Source organism: Odocoileus virginianus, chromosome 15 (genome assembly GCF_023699985.2).
Source record: "Odocoileus virginianus isolate 20LAN1187 ecotype Illinois chromosome 15, Ovbor_1.2, whole genome shotgun sequence".
Classification (NCBI taxonomy): domain Eukaryota; kingdom Metazoa; phylum Chordata; class Mammalia; order Artiodactyla; family Cervidae; genus Odocoileus; species Odocoileus virginianus.
The window spans coordinates 29,848,812-29,868,120 of NC_069688.1; the positions used below are offsets into that span (position 1 = coordinate 29,848,812).

At 42.6% G+C, this 19,309-nt stretch overlaps 1 long non-coding RNA gene across 1 annotated transcript in view; it reads right to left on the bottom strand.

The window, feature by feature from the left end:
* The window catches only part of LOC139038468 (uncharacterized), a 62,527-nt gene that overhangs the window by 4,328 nt on the left and 38,890 nt on the right, over positions 1 to 19,309 (bottom strand). The window lies entirely within an intron of this gene.

Here is a 19,309-nt window from a genome sequence, read left to right on the forward strand (position 1 = left end):
ACTAGCATAAGGATGGATACACTTAGCTTTTGATTAAAGACCACTGACCCACAGAAAATTAAATTAAGCAATGAAAAGCAACTTAACAAAAAGTATAATTGAGTTCTGAATATAACTTTTGATTTAAAGTTCTTTGCTGACCAATCTGAGAAACCAATTACTTGAATAAAATTTAAACAGCAGACACTCATACAGTACTTACCATATGCCAGGCAGTTTTAAGAACTTCATATATCATTAATTGAATCCTCACAGTAAACTAAGGAGGAATTACTGGGGTGTTTTTTTTTTTTTTTTTCCATTTTAGAAGAAGACCAGCAGAGACAAGCAGGAGATTTGCACAAAGTCATATCTGAATTCCTGCTATTGGTTTGATTCTATGACTCTTTCCCTATAAGAGTGCTGTGCTGTGCTTAGTCGCTCAGTTGTGTGCGATTCTTAGCCTGCCAAGCGCTTTTGTCCTTGGGGGGCTTCTACAGGCAAGAAATACCGGAGTGGGTTGCCATGCCTTCCTCCAAGGGGTCTTCCCAACCCAGGGATCGAACCTAGGTTTCCCAGATTCTTTACTGTCTCAACCACCAGGAAAGCCCCCTAAAAATGTAGTTTCCAGCATATTTTTTTCTCAATTAAAATGATGCAAGTAGTAATTTATAACATTTTCTCAAAATAATTCAAATACTAATTTGCAATGTATTCTTTTCAAAATTTAGTAATTCAATGAAACTTTTTATTTTCACACTTTCAAGGTAGTTCTGGATATAAATGAGCACCAGGACCCAGAGACCCCACAGAGGCTGAGCCTGAACTGTGTCTGAGTGTCTCCTGTGGAGGTGCAGGTCAGCAGTGGACTGCTGCAGGGGCAGGGGCTCTGGGTGCAGTAGACCTGGGTACAGCATAAGCCCTCTTGGTAGAGCCGCCAGAACTTACACACGACTGGGGAAACAGAGTCTTGGAGGGCACAAAGAAAAGCTTATAGGCACCAGGACCCAGGAGAAAGGAGCAGTGACCCTATAAGAGACAGATCCAGACTTGCCCATGAGTGTTCAGGAGTCTCCGGTGGAGGTATGGGTCAGTGATGGCCTGCTGCAGTTGGGGGCATTGAATGTAGCAGTACATGCATGGGACCATTTGAAGGAGGTCATCATTATGTTCATCACTTCCACCATAGTTTGGCCTCAGGTCAAACAACAGGGAGGGAACACAGCCCTGCCCATCAACAGAAAATTGATTTAAAGTTTTCCTGAGCACGGCCCCACCCAGCAGAACAAAACCCAGTTTGTCTCTCAGTCAGTCTCTCCCATCAGGAAGTGTCCATAAGCCTCTTATCCTTCTCTATCAGAGGGCAGACAGAATGAAATTCACAATCACAGAAAACTAACCAATTTGATCACATGGACCACAGCCTTGTCTAACTCAATGAAACTTTGATCCATGCCACGTAGGGCCACTCAAGATGGACGGGTCATGGTGGAGAGATCTGACAAAACGTGGTCCATGGGAAAAGGGAATGGCAAACCACTTCAGTATTCTTGCCCCATGAACAGTATAAAAAGGCAAAAAGATAGGACACTGAAAGATGAACTCCCCAGGTTGGTAGGTGCCTAATATGCTACTGGAGATCAGTGGAGAAATAACTCCAGAAAGAATGAAGAGACAGAGCCAAAGCAAAATCAACACATAGTTGTGAATGTGACTGGTGATGGAAGTAATGTCCGACGCTGTAAAAAGCAATACTGCATAGGAACCTGAAATGTTAGGTCCATGAATCAAGGCAAATTGCAAGTGGTGAAACAGGAGATGGCAAGAGTGAACATCAACATTTTAGGAATCAGAAAACTAAAATGGACTGGAATGGGTGAATTTAACTCAGATGGCCACTATATCTACTACTGCGGGCAAGACTCCCATAGAAGAAATGGAGTAGCCATCATAGTCAACAAAAGAGTCCAAAATGCAGTACTTGGATGCAATCTCAAAAATGACAGGTGCTGCACCCGGGAGAGTAAGCCCAAGCCTCTGACTGCCTGAACCGCTCAGGCCGGGGAAGGCACAAAACGCAGGAGCAACCAAAGAGACACGTGCACCCCAATGTTCATCGCAGCGCTGTTTATAATAGCCAGGACATGGAAGCAACCCAGATGCCCATCAGCAGACGAATGGATGAGGAAGCTGTGGTACATATACACCATGGAATATTACTCAGCCATTAAAAAGAATTCATTTGAATCAGTTCTAATGAGATGGATGAAATGAGCCCATTATACAGAGCGAAGTAAGCCAGAAAGATAAAGACCATTACAGTATACTAACACATATATATGGACTTTAGAAAGATGGTAACGATAACCCTATATGCAAAACAGAAAAAGAGACTCAGATATATAGAACAGACTTGTGGATTCTGGGAGAAGGCGAGGGTGGGATGTTTCAAGAGAACAGCATTGAAACATGTATATTATCTAGGGTGAAACAGATCACCAGTCCGGGTTGGGTACATGAGACAAGTGCTCGGGCCTGGTGCACTGGGAAGACCCAGAGGGATTGGGTGGAGAGGGAGGTGGGAGGGGGGACTGGGATGGGGAATACATGTAAATCCATGGCTAATTCATTTCAATGTATGACAAAAACTACTGTAATGATGTAATTAGCCTAAAAAAAAAAAAAATGACAGAACGAACTCTGTTCATTTCCAAGCTAAACCATTTGCTATCACAGTATCCAAATCTATGCCCCAACCAGTAATGCTGAAGACGATGAAGTTGAATGGTTCTATGAAGACCTACAAGACCTTCTAGAACTAACACCCAAAAAAGATTTCCTTTTCATTATAGGGGACTGGAATGCAAAAGTAGGAAGAGATACCTGGAGTAACAGTCAAATTTGGCATTGGAGTACAGAATGAAGCAGGTGAAAAGCTAACAGAGTTTTGCCAAGAGAACACACTGGTCATAGCGAACACCCTCTTCCAAAAACACAAGAGAAGATCCAACACATGGACATCACCAGATGGTCAATATCAAAATCAGTTTTATTATATTCTTTGCAGCCAAAGATGGAGAAGCTCTATACAGTCAGCAAAAACAGGACTGGGAGTTCACTGTGGCTCAGATTATGAACTCCTTATTGCCAAATTCAGACTTAAATTGAAGATAGTAGGGAAAACCACTAGACCATTCAGGTATGACTTAAATCAAATCCCCTACAATTATACAGTAGAAATAACAAATAGATTCAAGGGATTAGATCTGATAGACAGAGTGCCTGAGGAACTATGGACAGAGGTTCATGACATTTATAGGAAGCAGTAATTAAGACCATCCCGAAGAAAAAGAAATGCAAAAAGGCAAAATGGTTGTCTGAGGAGGCCTTACAAATAGCTGAAAAAATAAAAGACACAAAAGGAGAAAAGGAAAGATACACCCATTTGAATTCAGAGTTCCAAAGAATATCAAGGGGAGATAAGAAACGCTTCCTCAATGATCAATGCAAAGAAATAGAGGAAAACAATAGAATGGGAAAGGCTAGATATCTCTTCAAAATAATTAAAGATACCAAGGGAACATTTCATGCAAAGATGAGCACAATAAAGGGCAGAAATGGTGTGGACCTAACAGAAGCAGAAATATTAAGAAGAGGTGACAAGAATACACAGAAGAACTATACAAAAAAGATCTTCATGACCCAGATAACCACAATGGTGTGATCACTTATCTAGAGCCAGACATCCTGGAATGTGAAGTCAAGTGGGCCTTAGGAAGCATCACAATGAACAAAGCTAGTGGAAGTGATGGAATTCCAGTTGAGCTATTTCAAATCCTGAAAGATGATGCTGTGAAAGTGCTGCACTCAATATGCCAGCAAACTTGGAAAACTCAGCAGTGGCCACAGGACTGGGAAAGGTCAGTTTACATTCCAATCCCAAAGAAAGGCAATCCCAAAGAATGCTCAAACTACCACATAACTGCACTCATCTCACACGCTAGCAAAGTAATGCTTGAAACTCTCCAAGCCAGGCTTCAGCAATATGTCAACTGTGAACTTCCAGATATTCAAGCTGGATTTAGAAAGTCAGAGGAACCAGAGATCAAATGGCCAACATCCATTGGATTGTTGAAAAAGCAAGAGAGTTCCAGTAAAACATCTATTTCTGCTTTATTGACTATGCCAAAGCCTTTGACTGCGTGGATCACAACAGACTGTGGACAATTCTTCAAGAGATGGGAATACCAGAGCACCTGACCTGCCTCCTGAGAAATCTGTATGCAGGTCAAGAAGCAACAGTTATAACTGGATATGGAACAACAGACTGGCTCCAAATTGGGAAAGGAGTACTTCAAGACAGTATATTGTCACCCTGCTTATGTAACTTATATGCAGAATGCATTATGCAAAATGCTGGGCTGGATGAAGCACAAGCTGGAATCAAGATTGCTGGGAGAAATATCAATAACTTCAGATATGCATATGACACTCTTATGGCAGAAAGTGAAGAAGAACTAGAGTCTCTTGATGAAAGTGAAAGAGGAGAGTGGAAAAGGTTGGCTTAAAACTCAGCATTCAGAAAACAAAGATCATGGCATCTGCTCCCATCACTTCATAGAAAATGGATGGGGAAACAATGGAAACAGTAAGAGACTTTATTTTGGGGGGCTCCAAAATCACTCCAGATGATGACTGCAGCCATGAAAGTAAAAGACGCTTGCTCCTTGGAAGAAAAGTTATGACCAACCTAGATAGCAAATTAAAAAGCAGAGGCATTACTTTGCCAACAAAGGTCCATCTAGTCAAAGTTATGGTTTTTCCAGTAGTCATGTATGGATGTGAAATTTGGACTATAAAGAAAGCTGAGCACCAAAGAATTGCTGCTTTTGAACTGTGGTGTTGGAGAAGACTCTTGAGAGTCCCTTGGACCGCAACGAGATCCAACCAGTCCATCCTAAAGGAAATCAGTCCTGAATATTCATTGGAAAGACTGATGCTAAAACTGAAACTCCAATACTTTGGCCACCTGATGCAAAGAACTGACTCTTTGGAAAAGACCCTAATGCTGGGAAAGACTGAAGGCAGGAAGAGAAGGGGACAACAGAGGATGAGATGGCATCTCGTCTTGGATGGCATCATTGACTCTATGGACATGAGTTTGAGTAAGCTCTGGGAGTTGGTGATGGACAGGGAAGCATGGCATGCTTCAGTCCATGGGGTCGCACATGCCTGAGAGACTGAACTGAACTGAACAGTGAGTCCCTTATGTATGAACCTTCAAGTTTCAAACTGAAAGATGCAAATGTGTGTTCACATATCCAAACATGTAAGTTAGTCCATATGTCTGGCATACACTCTCACATGCATGCATCCTCTACAAATTGTTGTGCTTTTGTATACTTTAGTGTACAGTATTATATAGAGTACAATAGTACAGTATCTTTATTTCATGTCCAGGTTGTGCAGAAACAAGCATAGTAGCAGCAGTGATGTAGCTAGTACTCCTAAGAACCACCAAATGATACAGATGGAAACAAAAGTGAAAATAATTGAGAGTGTGGAGAGAGGAGGAAAGATGATAGATGTTGCTCCTTCTTATGACATGAATCTTTCAACCATCACCATGAGTGTAAAGAACAAGATCATGGAACATGTGAAGTCTGCTATGCCAATGATGTCAACAATAATAATGAAAAAGCATAAAAAGTGATGGAGGAGATGGAGAAACTTCTCAGTATGTGAATGCAGGATCAGTATTAGCATTGAGTTCTGCTCCCAGCTTAATGCTGATTCAAGTGAAAGCAAAACACCTTTATGAAGACTTGAAGAAGAAACAAGGCAAAGAATCAGAGGGTACATCTTTTAATGCCAGCCATGGCTGGCTTCATTGGTTCAAGGCTACCAATAAAATTACCTTCATGATGTAAAAGTAAGTGGTGAAGCAGCAAGCCCTGACACAGTAGCTGCCTGGAAATTTCCTGAAATGATTCAAGAAAATATTGATGGCATGTATTTATCCCCAGAGATTTTTCAAGTGGATGACACAGGACTATACTGGAAGAGGATGCCAGACTGAAGGAGGAGGAAAGGTTGATGCCAGACTAAAGCAGCAAAGGATAGGCTAATTCTATTATTTGGTGGCAGTGCTTCCAACGATATGAATCTGAAATCTCTCCTATCATTCAGAGAACCCAAAGCCCCTAAAAATGTAGCCCAGGGCTCTCTTCCTGTTCTGTGAAAGAGTAACCTCAAAGCATGGGTTACATAGGCCATTTTCCAGGAATGGTTTTCCACCACTTTATCCTGGCTGCTGCTGCTGCTAAGTCACTTCAGTTGTGGCCGACTCTGTGCGACCCCATAGATGGCAGTCCACCAGGCTACTCTGTCCCTGGGATTCTCCAGGCAACAATACTGGAATGGGCTGCCATTTCCTTCTCCAATGCACGCATGCATGCTAAGTTGCTTCAGTCGTGTCTTACTCTGTGTGACCCTATGGACAGCAGCCCACCGGGCTCCTCTGTCCATAGGATTCTCTAGGCAAGAATACTGGAATGGGCTGCCATTTCCTTCTCCGACTTTATCCTGGAGGTAGGGACATATTGCTTGGAGGAGGATGTCCCACTCACCATTCTTTTGCTGCTTGACAGTGCTTTGGGCCACACCCCATTCATGGACAACTTTCATCCCAACGTCAAAGTAATGTATCTGCCACCCAATACTATGTCGAATATCCAACCTACAGACCACTGAGCGACTTTCAGGAAATACTATTTATGTCACACTTTTTGTCAGGCAATAAAGGGGAGTGATGAATCAGGAACAACCTTGAAACAATTTTGGAAGGACTATAACATCTGTGGTTATTTTAGTGGTGAGGTTGTGTCCGACTCTTGCAACCCCATGGACTTTAGCCTGCCAGGCTCCTCTCTTCATGGGATTCTCCAGGCAAGAATACTGGAGTGAGTTGCCATTTCCTTCTCCAGGGGATCTTCCCAACCCAGGGTCTCCTGCATTATAGGCAGATTCTTTACCGACCAAGCTAAGGAAGCCCCATAACATCTACAAGGCTGTAAAAAAAAAAAAAAACAAAATAACAAATTGACTTTGCTTGGTGTGAGATTCCAGCCATCATCGTAATGGGATTTGGAAGAAACTTTGCTCATTGCTCGTTCATGATTTTTGTGGATTTGAGAAGGTGGAAAAGGAGCCCAAAGAGATCTTCAGCTACTTAGTGACCCTCAGCAAGAAGCTAAGTTAGACCTACAAGAGGACAACTTCATTGAACTCCTTCCTGTGTGACAGAAGGAGCTTGGTATGGAAGACCTGATGAAACTGCAGGCCCAGAGAAAGAAAAAAAGAAAGACAGGAGGAGGAAGTAACTGAAGAATCGAGGAGATTCACAAGGCAGGATGTGCAAGGGGATTTTCTTTGCAGAGGCACTGTTAGTTTTTGAGGCATAGCAACTGAACGTAGACTGGTACACAAAGATTGCAGCAGCCATTCAGAATGCAATTCAGTGCTGCTGCATCATCTATGATGAGGGAAAAAAAAAAAAAAGAGCTACTCCCAAGACATCACTGGATCAAATTTGCAAAAGGTTAGACAGAATTGCATCCAGCAAGGAACAGAACCTGTGCCATCAACATCAGGTGTGAGTGAAATCACAGCTTTCCCTCTGACTCCTATTGCTGACGATCCTGCAGCTTTACCATCTCCCACCTCCTCTCCCTCCTCCAGTCAGCAACTCTTCTTGCTGTTCACTGCATGCCAGCCCCTGTATGCTGGCTGTTGTACTGTACTACTGTACTTTTTAAGGTACTGTACTATAAGATTAAAAATGTTTTTGTTTGTTTCTTATGTATTATTTGTGTGAAAATTATTATAAGCCTATTACAGAATAGTACAGTAGAGCTGATAGTATTAGTTGGGTACCTAGGCTAAATCTGTTGGACTTACAAGCAAGTTGAACTTATGAAGGCATTCTCAGAATGGAACTCATATACGGGACTTACTATAATCTTACCGGAGAAGGCAATGGCACCCCACTCCAGTATTCTTGCCTGGAAAATCCCATGGATGGAGGAGACTGGTAGGCTGCAGTCCATGGGGTCACTAAGAGTCAGACATGACTGAGAGACTTCACTTTCATTTTTCATTTTCATGCACTGGAGAAGGAAATGGCAACCCAGTCCAGTGTTCTTGCCTGGAAAATCCCAGGGACCGGGGAGCCTGGTGGCCTGCCATCTATGGGGTCGCACAGAGTCGGACACGACTGAAGCGACTTAGCAGCAGCAGCAGCATAAATCTTACGGTGTCACAAAAGCAGGTTTGTGAATCATTACTCCTCAGAACCTGTATTGAGTTTCATTCAGTGAAAGTGGAGGCCTATTTTCCTCAACATTCATGCAATACTTCAATAGCTGTGTCTTCCAATGACATTAAATCCTGTGTCTAAATGTTTCATAATTTAGGACTTTTGTGTTTGTAGACAGTTATTATAAGTGAGTCTAAAATAATTTAAAATTATTAAAATTCAAAACATAGTGGGAGGGTCCAGGTGGGCCCCAAACTGGAATTTTGAATGTTTTTGAAACTAGTGGGACTGCTAACCCCTTAAGTTTTCTGTCTGCCTGAATTGATGTACACTGGAATTTTGAGTTTCCATGGAAAGAAATGTTGTTGTTTTGTTTTGTTACCTTGTGAATCACGGGCCAGAGATGAGGAAGAAAAGTAAAGGGGGAAGATTTTGAGACTCAGTAGAGAGATTAGGACCAGAGCCTGAAGGAGCTGTTTGTTTTAATGTGATAGATTACTCTGGTGAAAAAAGAAAAAAAAAACACACAAAAATACAGGCTTCCCTTATGCCTTGGGGTTGAAGAGTACTTCTGCCAATGCAGGAGACATGGGTTTCTGAAGGATCCCACATGCAGAGGGGCAACTAATTCTGTGTACCACAATGATGGAGCCTGGGCTCTAAAGCCCACAAGCTGCAACTGCTGAGACCATGTGCTAAAATTACTGAAGCCCATGTGCTCTAGAGTCTGTGCTCTGCCACAAGAGAGTAGTCCCCACTCTCTGCAACTAGAGAAAGTCCATGAGCAACAATGAGGACCCAGCACAGCCAAAAATAAATACATAAAATTATTTTTTAAATAAAACCAACGATGCTGATCAGCACCCAGGTAACAACATGCTGTAAAGTCAGGACAGGGTCATTCTGCAACCCCAACCCTCACCCCACCCCAATGCATAATTACCACCAAATGGTTCTCTGAGGTTGAGGGTAATGCCCCGGTGGAAACCTGGAGGCTTGGTAAACCAGCAGTATTAAGAAGGGCCTGGCAGTCATGCATGCCATCCTGAACATCTGTGAGACACTGTCCAGGTGGGGCTGAGAGCTTAATAAGGGGACAAAATCCCAACAGGCAGGAAGGGTTAATTTGGGCATTAATGTGACTTTGTTGCTTAGATGCTAAATTGTGTCTGACTTTTTGCAACCCCACAGACTGCAGCATGCAATGTGACTCTGTCTGTACTCAAAGGCTAGTGAGATCAGGCAAATTTCCAGTTACAAAAAGAAAAAAGAAGTGAAAGATGTTTGGATCTCATTCCTGCTATGGACTGAATTGTGTCCCCTAAAATCCAAATGTTGAAGCCCTACCACCACCATGTGATGGTATTTGGAGGTGGGGCCTTTAGGAAGCAGTTAGGCTTAGATGAGGTCATGAGGGTGGAACCCTCATAATGGGATTAGTGCCCTTCTAAGAAGAGTCACCAGACTGCTACTCTCTCCCTCTCCACCATGTGAGGATGCATTAACAAGGCAGCCTTCTGCAAGCCAGAGAGTCCTCACCAGAACCTGAATATGCTGGCACTCTAATCTCAAATTTCCAGCCTCCAGAACTGAAAGTTTTCATTTGTGTTGTTTAAGCTACTGAGTCCATGGTATTTCCTATTTCAAGACCTACAGAATGTTAGTGTATTTTGTAAGCAGGCATTTCTTTTGTAGATGTGTTCATTTCATGGCTTTAAAAATATTTTTTAGTTGCCAGTCATTGAGAGTCAAGAGATACAAAAGGAACATGTCATGCAAAGATGGGCACAGTAAAGGACAGAAATGGTACGGACCCAACAAAAGCAGAAGATACTAAGAAGAGGTGGCAAGAATACACAGAAGAACTGTACAAAAAAGATCTTCATGACCCAGATAACCACAATGGTGTGATCACTCACCTAGAGCTAGACATCCTGGAATGTGAAGTCAGGTGGGCCTTAGGAAGCAGCACTACGAACAAAGCTAGTGGAGGTGATGGAATTCCAGTTGAGCTATTTCAAATCCTAAAAGATGATACTGTGAAAGTGCTGCACTCAATATGCCAGCAAATTTGGAAAACTCATCAGTGGCCACAGGACTCTAAAAGGACAGTTTTCATTCCCATCCCAAAAAAAGGCAATCCCAAAGAATGCTCAAACTACTGCACAATTGCACCCATCTCACACGCTAGCAAACTAATGCTCAAAATTCTCCAAGCCAGGCTCAATAGTACGTGAACCATGAATTTCCAGATGTTCAAGCTGGATTTAAAAAAGGCAGAGGAATCAGAGATTAAATTACCAGCATCCATTGGATCATCAAAAAAAAAAACAAGAGAGTTCCAGAAAAACATCTACTTCTGCTTTATCAACTATGCCAAAGCCTTTGACTGTGTGGATCACAACAAACTGTGGAAAATTTTGAAACAGATGAGAATACCAGACCACCTTACCTGCCTCCTGAGAAATCTGTATGCAGGTCAAGAAGCAACAGTTAGAACTGGATATGGAACAACAGACTGGTTCCAAATCAGGAAAGGAGTACGTCAAGGCTATAAATTTTCACCCTGCTTATTTAACTTCTATGCAGAGTACATCATGAGAAATGCTGGACTGGATGGAGCACAAGCTGGAATCAAGATTGCCGAGAGAAATATCATTAACCTCAGGTACGCAGATGACGCCACGCTTATGACAGAAAGCCAAGAAGAATTAAGGAGCCTCTTGATGAAAGTGAAAGAGGAGAGTGAAAAAGTTGGCTTAAAGCTCAACATTCAGAAAACTAAGATCACGGCATCTGGCCCTATCACTTCATGGCAAATAGATGGGGAAATAATGAAAACAGTGAGAGACTTTATTTTTTTGGGCTCCAAAATCACTGCAGATGGTGACTGCAGCCATGAAATTAAAAGCAGAAATTAAAATAACATTGTAAAGCAATTATCCTTCAATTAAAATAAAAATAGAAAGTACAATTGTGGTGGACACAACTTCCTAAGATCTTAACAGAAGTTATAATTGAATAAACTTTACTTTTAGCATGTTAAAAACACTCTAGGGGCCTCCCTGGTGGTCCAGTGTGGTTAAGAATCCACCTTACAATGCAAGGGACACAGGTTCAATCCCTGGCCTGGGAAGATCCCACATACTGAGCAGCAGCTAAGCCCATGTGCCACAGCTATTGAGCCTATGCACTGCGACTACTGCACCCCGAGTGCCTAGAGCCCATGCTCAGCAACAAGAGAAGCCACCACAGTGAGAAGCCTGTGCACTGCAATGAAGAGCAGCCCCCACTCAGTGCAGCTAGGGAAAGCCCGCATGCATCAGCAAAGACCCAGGATAATTTAAAAAAATTAATTAATTAAAAAATAGAAACACTCTAAAATATTTGGCTATTTTTGGCTGTTTGGATTTTTCTGTTTGCTACGTTGTATTCAGTAATGATAATGCATAGTAAATAGCATAAAATTAACATATTTTCCCACTGGAAAAAATAAATAATAGAAACACAAAGATGAATTGGCAGAATTTTTCACAGGGTTTAAACACATCCCCTAATTTATGACAAGCAGGATGTATTCAGCTTTGAAGACAGTTTGATTAGTTTTTGCTTATATGTTTTATCACATGTCATTGCCTCGATTCATACACAATTATCATTATACATATTTTAAATGATGTTTTAAAGTTTTTATCAAAGTACTCAAACTCCAAGTGCGGTTTTCTGAGGACCCACAGTTCTGAGTTTAAAAACTTGTCTTCTGGAAAAACTTATCTAGTGAATTTTCACACCCAGTTTTAATTTTTTTTTAAATGTTTTGTATGTGTTAAGCAAACCTTAAAATATCAAGGAATTTAAGTATTTCTTATAAAGGTGACCCTAATGAAAATTGCATTCTACTATCAGCCCACATTAAAATTTTATAGTACTTATTCAGACCACCTTTGTTTCTAAAATGTCTATTCAAAATACAAACAACTTAACACACACACAAACTTATTCTCCTGGTACCACTTATTGCCAACATGCAACATTAATTATTTTTTTTCCCCTTGAAATCTGACTAAAAGAATTAAATTTTAAATCAATGTTATCTAATTTTTAATATTGTGTGTGCTAAGTCACTCAGTCATGTCCAACTCTTTGCCACCCCATGGACTGTAACCTGCCAGGCTCCACCTGTCCATGGAATTTTCCGGGCAAGAATAATGGAGAGGGTTGCCATTTCCTTCTCCAGGGAATATTCCAACCCAGGGACTGAACCCGGGTCTCCTGCATCTCTTGCATTGGCAGGCAGATTCATTGCCATTGAACCACCTGGGAAGCCCAATTTTTAATATTACCTTCTTTTATTGTTTCCCCAAAATTCAATCCTTACTGACAAGTGATAGAGCTCTTATATGGAACAGTGTATCTGGATTCCATTTTACTGAGTTCCTGCCAAGAATTACTGCTAGTAATTGTGGTACAGAGAAAGGAAGTAGAGTGTTTTGAAAGAGAAATTCATTAACAGATCTTTGGATCTTATCATTGTGAACTTAGATCCCCTGAAAACACAAGTGAGTGTGTGCACACACACAAGATCTTGCTTTAAGTTGTTGAGCTTTAAGAGTTTTCTACACAAGGCACCATATTATAGGCTGTAAATATTCTTCCTTCTGGAACTGGACACGCAAAAACCTTAGAGAAAAATCAACAAGAGCACATCCTAGTGTTGTCTTTGTCAGCATTTTCTTTCTGCTTCTCCTTTGTAACCAGATTAACAGATAAGAAACCCACAAGTTCATCCATACTGTTCCCTAAGAGGAATTTTCATATTGCTTTCTCTGTTTATTCATGGAACCTGGTCTCTTGGACTCACATTTTAAGTGTAAGAGAGAGTAAGAATATGGTGGTGGATGGTGAGTGAAGGAAGAATTCTGCAGGATGAAACACTCCAATGTCAGGGTCAAAAGCAACCTGCTGCCTTTATTCTCTGTACCTGTATTTGTGGCATAAGTGGAGCTAGGAGAGAAAACATCAGAGGGTGTGATGGTTTGTGTCATTGTAAAGAAAAGAGGGCCTCAAGTACAAGGAAACAGGGCAGGAGAGGGATGGTCCAGTGAAAAATGATGACCATGCCCACAAGAACAAAGAAAAGTGAAATGGGATAGACGATCTAGTTAGGTTCAGAAACTGAAGGTGGAGATTTTGAATTCTCCTTTCACAAAGTGGAGGTGATACAAAAGAATCCACACATATTAGAAAGAAACCCTGGAATTGGGAATCTTCTGAAAATGAACCAGGATTAAGGCTATGGCTTTAGGAAGGGGAAGAAAAGGGAAAGAAACTCTGAAAGAACACTGAGCAGTACTTGGCGTGTCACTGGATGGAGACAATACTGCCCTGCCAGATAATGAGTTAAGAATCATTCCCAGATTTCTTGCTCAGGAAAGTGGTTCTCAACTTTTAGAATGCATTAAAGTTACCTGCATCACTGATGCAGTGGACATGAACTTGGACAAACTCTGGGAGATGATGAAGGACAGGAAAACCTGGATTGCCGCAAGTCCACTGGGTCACAAAGACTCGGACACAACTTGATGACTGAACAACGAAAACAAGGTAGTTCTGCTGCTGCTGATCCAAGGACCACACTCAAAGAACCACTGTTTTCGAAGATCATTAGTCTTTGCTACAATAATAGAGAAACTTGGCTCTCATAGAGGACAGATAAGGAGAAAACAAGTTGCTTGGTTACAAGTCTATCAAAAGATCATGATGAGATATGCAGCATCCAGTATGTATCTTTGAAATAGCCAGGCTCCTTCAAATGATAAGAACTTTGTATTTTTCTAATTAACTCAGAATATATATTAAATCCTGAAATGAAGTGATTTGAATTTGGGGATCATTTTGCTGGTTATGGTAATGGTTTGATGTTTATCTTAAGAAAGTCACTGCTTACTTGAGAAACCATGGATTCTCAAAATAGGTTTCCCATGGGAAGGGCTCCATAGAGAAGAAAGGAAGCCATTGTTTTCCTGAAGTTAAATGAAATGTCCAGGCCTCTGAAGCACAAATAAATGAGCAAATACAAATAAAAACATAAAGGAGGTCATCCTTCAAATCCAAAGGCAAAATAACAAAAAACTAGGTGAACATTATGGTGGTAATAATAGAACTTGGTAACACATGTTAATTATATAAAGACAAAGTGTATTCCTCCAGGGCCTACTGGTTTTGTATTGAGCTATGTATGCTTAGTCGCTCAGTCATGTCCAACTCTTTGCAAACCCATGGACTGTAGTCTCCCAGGCTCCTCTGTCCATGGGGATTCTCCAGGCAAGAATACTGGAGTGGGTTGCCATGCCCTCCTCTAGGGGATCTTCTCAACCAGGGATCGAACCCGGGTCTCCTGCATTACAGGTAAAGACCAGCTGAGCTACCAGGGAAGTCCTTATTTAACTATGAGTGACCCTTAATATATATACATATCCCAACTTCAGACCTAGAACTATGCTGTTTAGATGAGTGGTTCTCAAAGTTTTGTGAGCACTGGAATCACATGGAGGGCTTCAAAAACACAGACTCTCAGGCACCACCTGCAGAGTGTCTGACTCAGTAGATATAGCGTGAATGCAACCATGTGTGTGTGCATGTTAGTCACTCAGTCATGTTTGATTCTCCCACTGACCAGGCTCCTCTCTCCATGGAATTCACCAGGCAGGAATACTGGAGTGGGTTGCCATTCCAGTCTCCAGGGAATCTTCCCGACCCAGGGATCGAACCCAGACCTGCCACATTGCGGGCAGATTCTTTACTGTCTGAGCCACAAAGGAAGCCTGCAACCATCTGTAGCCCAAGCAAATTTCCAGGTGAGGCCAATACTGCACACTCTGAACCACACTTTAAGAACCACTGGTTTAGATGTATAGTTTACAACTGGCCACATAGTATAATCATCGGGAAGTCTGTTTTAAAATCCCAGTTCTTATACCACACCCCAGATGATTAAAATCAGAATCTCTGGGGATGAAACCCAGGCATTCTGAAGTTCTGAGGTGATTTCAATATGGAGTCAAAGTGGAGAATTTCTAGCTAGACCTCAAACTTTAGCATACATTCAAATCAGCTGGAGACTTGTTAAACCACAGATTTCTGGTCCCTCCTGGGCAGTTTCTAATTCACTAAATCTGGGTTGGGCCCAGGGCTATGCATTTCAATCAGGTTCCCAGGTGATGATGCTGTTGGTCTTGGAACCACGCTTTGAGAACCACAGATCAGACCCCAACTTCAACTCTGGCTGCACTTGATCTATTGAGGGATCTGGTATAAAACATGAAGTTAGCCACCCCCACCCCCCAAAAAAGCAACAAAAACTTGGTATTGGGATTTAATTCATCTGGGATGGCAAACTTTTCAAGCTCTCCAAATGATTCTAAGGTGCAGCCCAAGACTGAGAATCACAGTCAAACCGAGCAAAGGTAAAGATGCAATGAATGCCTCACCTGAAATGTCTGCTGCTAGTCTGGCTACATATGGCCCCTTCCAACTATATTCCAAGCATATGCCTGCCTTAATCATTATATGCAATATAATATCTTTGCTTAAGAAAAATACTACATTTTTAAAATAAATGGAAGATTATGACAGTCATTTCTGATTTTGAGAAATAACTAGGTTAGGCCGGGAGGGGATTCTCCCCCCATCCTTCATTGCTATAAATACAACTTGCTGTCTGAAGTTTTTAACTGTAACATGGTAACCCACCCCTTTGGTGATCTGCAGCTAGTCATGTAAACAGAAACATTATAACTGTTATTATAAAAGCAGTTTTCTATAAATGAGAATTTATGCTTATATCTAAATAAACTTGAAACCCGATCAAACACCCTGGTTCCAGGAAAATAACTTTGGGTTTGGACAACACAAACCAGAGTAACGATTTGCTGCCAGTTGAAGTTTTTGAATACACAGGGTCATTTTTAATCACATAGTATGAGAATAACTGGTCTGCTACAGACAGTAGAAGCTGAGATTTGGGGATAGGGTGGTGGGTGTGGGAAGTAACAGATGGACTCAGCACTAAACCGGAACTTCCTTGGCCAGTTCTGAGCTCTATGCTCAGATACATGTTTGTAAATAGTTACTTTCTACTTTATTTGTCACCACAAACAGTGATACAATTATGTTTTAACAGCTGATTGAGTAACTTAATTCATGATCCTTCTGCATGGGATATACTATGCAAGTCTAGTTATTAAACCCAGAAAGGCTTTAGAAATTTAGCACTGGAAAAGCTTCACACCCACTAGAATTGCTGTAACAAAAAAGTCAAACAATAGCAAATACTCGTGGGGATCTGAAGAGACTAAAACCATCCTGCATTGCCAGGTTGGAATTTACCACCCAGTTTACCACTTTTGCAAACAGTTTGTCCATTTTCTTAAAAGTTAAACATAAAGTGACCACACAGCTGAGCAATTCCGCTCCTAGGTATTTACCCAAGGCCAAAAAAAAAAAAAAAAAAAAAAAAAAAATTTTTTTGGCAAAAAGTTGAGTATGAATGTAAAAGATGCTCAGGCAAAAACTTAAGTGTGGCTGTTTATAGCACTATTACACATAACGGCCAAAAAAATGGAAGCAATCAAATGTCCATCAACTAATGAACAGATAAACAAAATGTATGTATAGTCCATGCAATGGAATATTATTCAGCAATAAAAAGGGAAGTGTTAATATATGCTGCTGCTGCTAAGTCGCTTCGGTCATGTCCGACTCTGTGCCACCCCATAGACGGCAGCCTACAAGGCTCCTCCTTCCCTGGGATTCTCCAGGCAAGAACACTGGAGTGGGTTGCCATTTCCTTCTCCAATGCATGAAAGTGAAAAGTGAAAGTGAAGTTACGCAGTCCTGTCCAATTCTTCGCGACCCCATGGACTGCAGCCCACCAGGCTCCTCTGTCCATGGGATTTTCCAGGCAAGAGCACTGGAGTGGGGTGCCATTGCTACATTAATATATGCTACAACCTGACAAACCTTGAAAGCATGCTAAACGAAAGAAAGCAGTCAGCAAAAAGTGATAGCATCTGATACCATTTAGATGAAATGTCTAGAAGAGCCAAATCTAGGAAAGAAAGTACATTAGAGTCGGAAAAGTGAGAAGGAGGGAGTGATATAGGGGAGGTGAAAGCTCTCGGGTACAGGGGTTTGGGGTTTTGTTGTTAAGCGGATGAAAGTGTCCTAAAACTGACTCTCGATGGTTGTATTTATCTGTGAATATACTAACAGCCACTGAATCATCCACTTCAAGTGGATGAATAGTATGGTATGTGAATTATATTTCAATAAAGGCGTTATGTATGGAAGGTAGAGCCCCGGGAAAGGACAGAAGCAAATTTGCAGCATCCTATCAAATCACCTTGGCCAGGACCTCCCCGCGCACGCGCACGGAGCTACTTGGCGCTAGTAAAGGAGCGGGCGGCTCGGAGGCGCCAGCGCCGGGTCCTTGCTGTCTCCCTGCTGTCGCTACACTGACGCCCCGGCAACGATGCTCTGTAGCAGCTCGGGGAAAGGGCGGGGACCACTCGTCTGAAGTAGAATAAACCCCGAGCGCGTTCCGCGAGGCGCCGCGCCTCTGGCTGAACATGTTGCGCGGGGTGCCTGGTCGCCACCTCGGGGGGCCGTGCGCTCCTAAGCGGGCGGGCCCCTAAGCTGTCGCAAGGAGGATGGCGGATGAGCGTCTTTCTTCCCCCGTCTCTTTCCCAACAAAGGGTGACTGACCTCCCGCGTGGTCTGGCCGGAGCGAAGGTTCCCTAACACGTTTCCCGCTATTGTGCGCAGATGCCCAGAGAACGCAGAGAAGCAGCCGGACGCAACGGAGGGACGCGGGACTGGGAGGCCCCGGTGGCTCCCTCCTGGGGCGGCCGGGGGTCCGCCCGCAGCGGATGGCGGGGGGTGGGTGGAGGTTTGGGGTGTGCGGGGAGAGGGGGGAGGGTTGTGGGGGAGGGGAGCTGTAATTGCGGCGCAGCCCTGGTTCCCACGCTCCTATTGTTGGCGACTTTGTTTCCAATTCCCATCACGTGTGCTAATTAGTTAGAGCTGCTGGCTGGCTGGGAGGCGTGTGGCCGTCCTAAAAGCAGCAAGATCACTTCCTGTGGGGAGTTGGGCAGGCTGAATGCTACACGGGGCTTCTTTCTCCTCTGAGCCTCCTCTGCCTCTGGGGAGGGTGGGAGTGGGAAGGGAAGGGGAAGAAATGTAGATTGTGGGGTAAATGCCACTGAGCGGCGATGGCAACCAAAGGCGGGAATATTGGAAGAAGCAGGATTAAAAGAGAAATTCTCATTAAAGGTCTAACCTGATTAGGAAATGCTTTACAGAATCCCTTCCACAATTTTGCTCAGTGAGTCTTTTCCAGAATGGGATCATTGAGGAGAGGTATTTCATTCAAACAAAACAAACTGTGTTTCCACACTCGGAATAAGGCAAGCACTTGCATCCCTATATATAATGGGAGAGGGGAGGAGAAGAGGGAAATACAGTGAGCCAGTGCCTCGTGGAAGCCTTTGAGTTTCATGCGCTTGGGTGCCAAGCTTTTAGAAGGGGCTCAGGCATTTGTCAGAGACCACTAACCGAGGACAGAAGTGAGCTTGACAAAATACATGGGCCCATTTTTTTTTTTTTTTTTTTAACTTACTGTGTCTGTTCTTTGGCTTTTTGCTGGGTTCTAAGATTTAGTAACTTTTCCTTTCTCACAATGGAAGTTCCCACTCTGAAGATACAAGATTATCCACATTTCTCTATAAGTAAGAGAAAGCTGGCTTTCATAAGGACTCATTGCATAGCCACATATGCTGTAGCAAGAGGAAGAAGGTTCTGCCCTTGCCTTGGAAAGCAGCAGAGCTGTGGAGGAAAATCAAGGTGACTTCATTCATCCAGCAACGCTGTTTCGAGCATCTCCTGTTGCCAGGCACTTGGCGCAAGCTGGAGATGGATAGATGAAACACCCAGAACCTGTCTTTAAGTCACTTA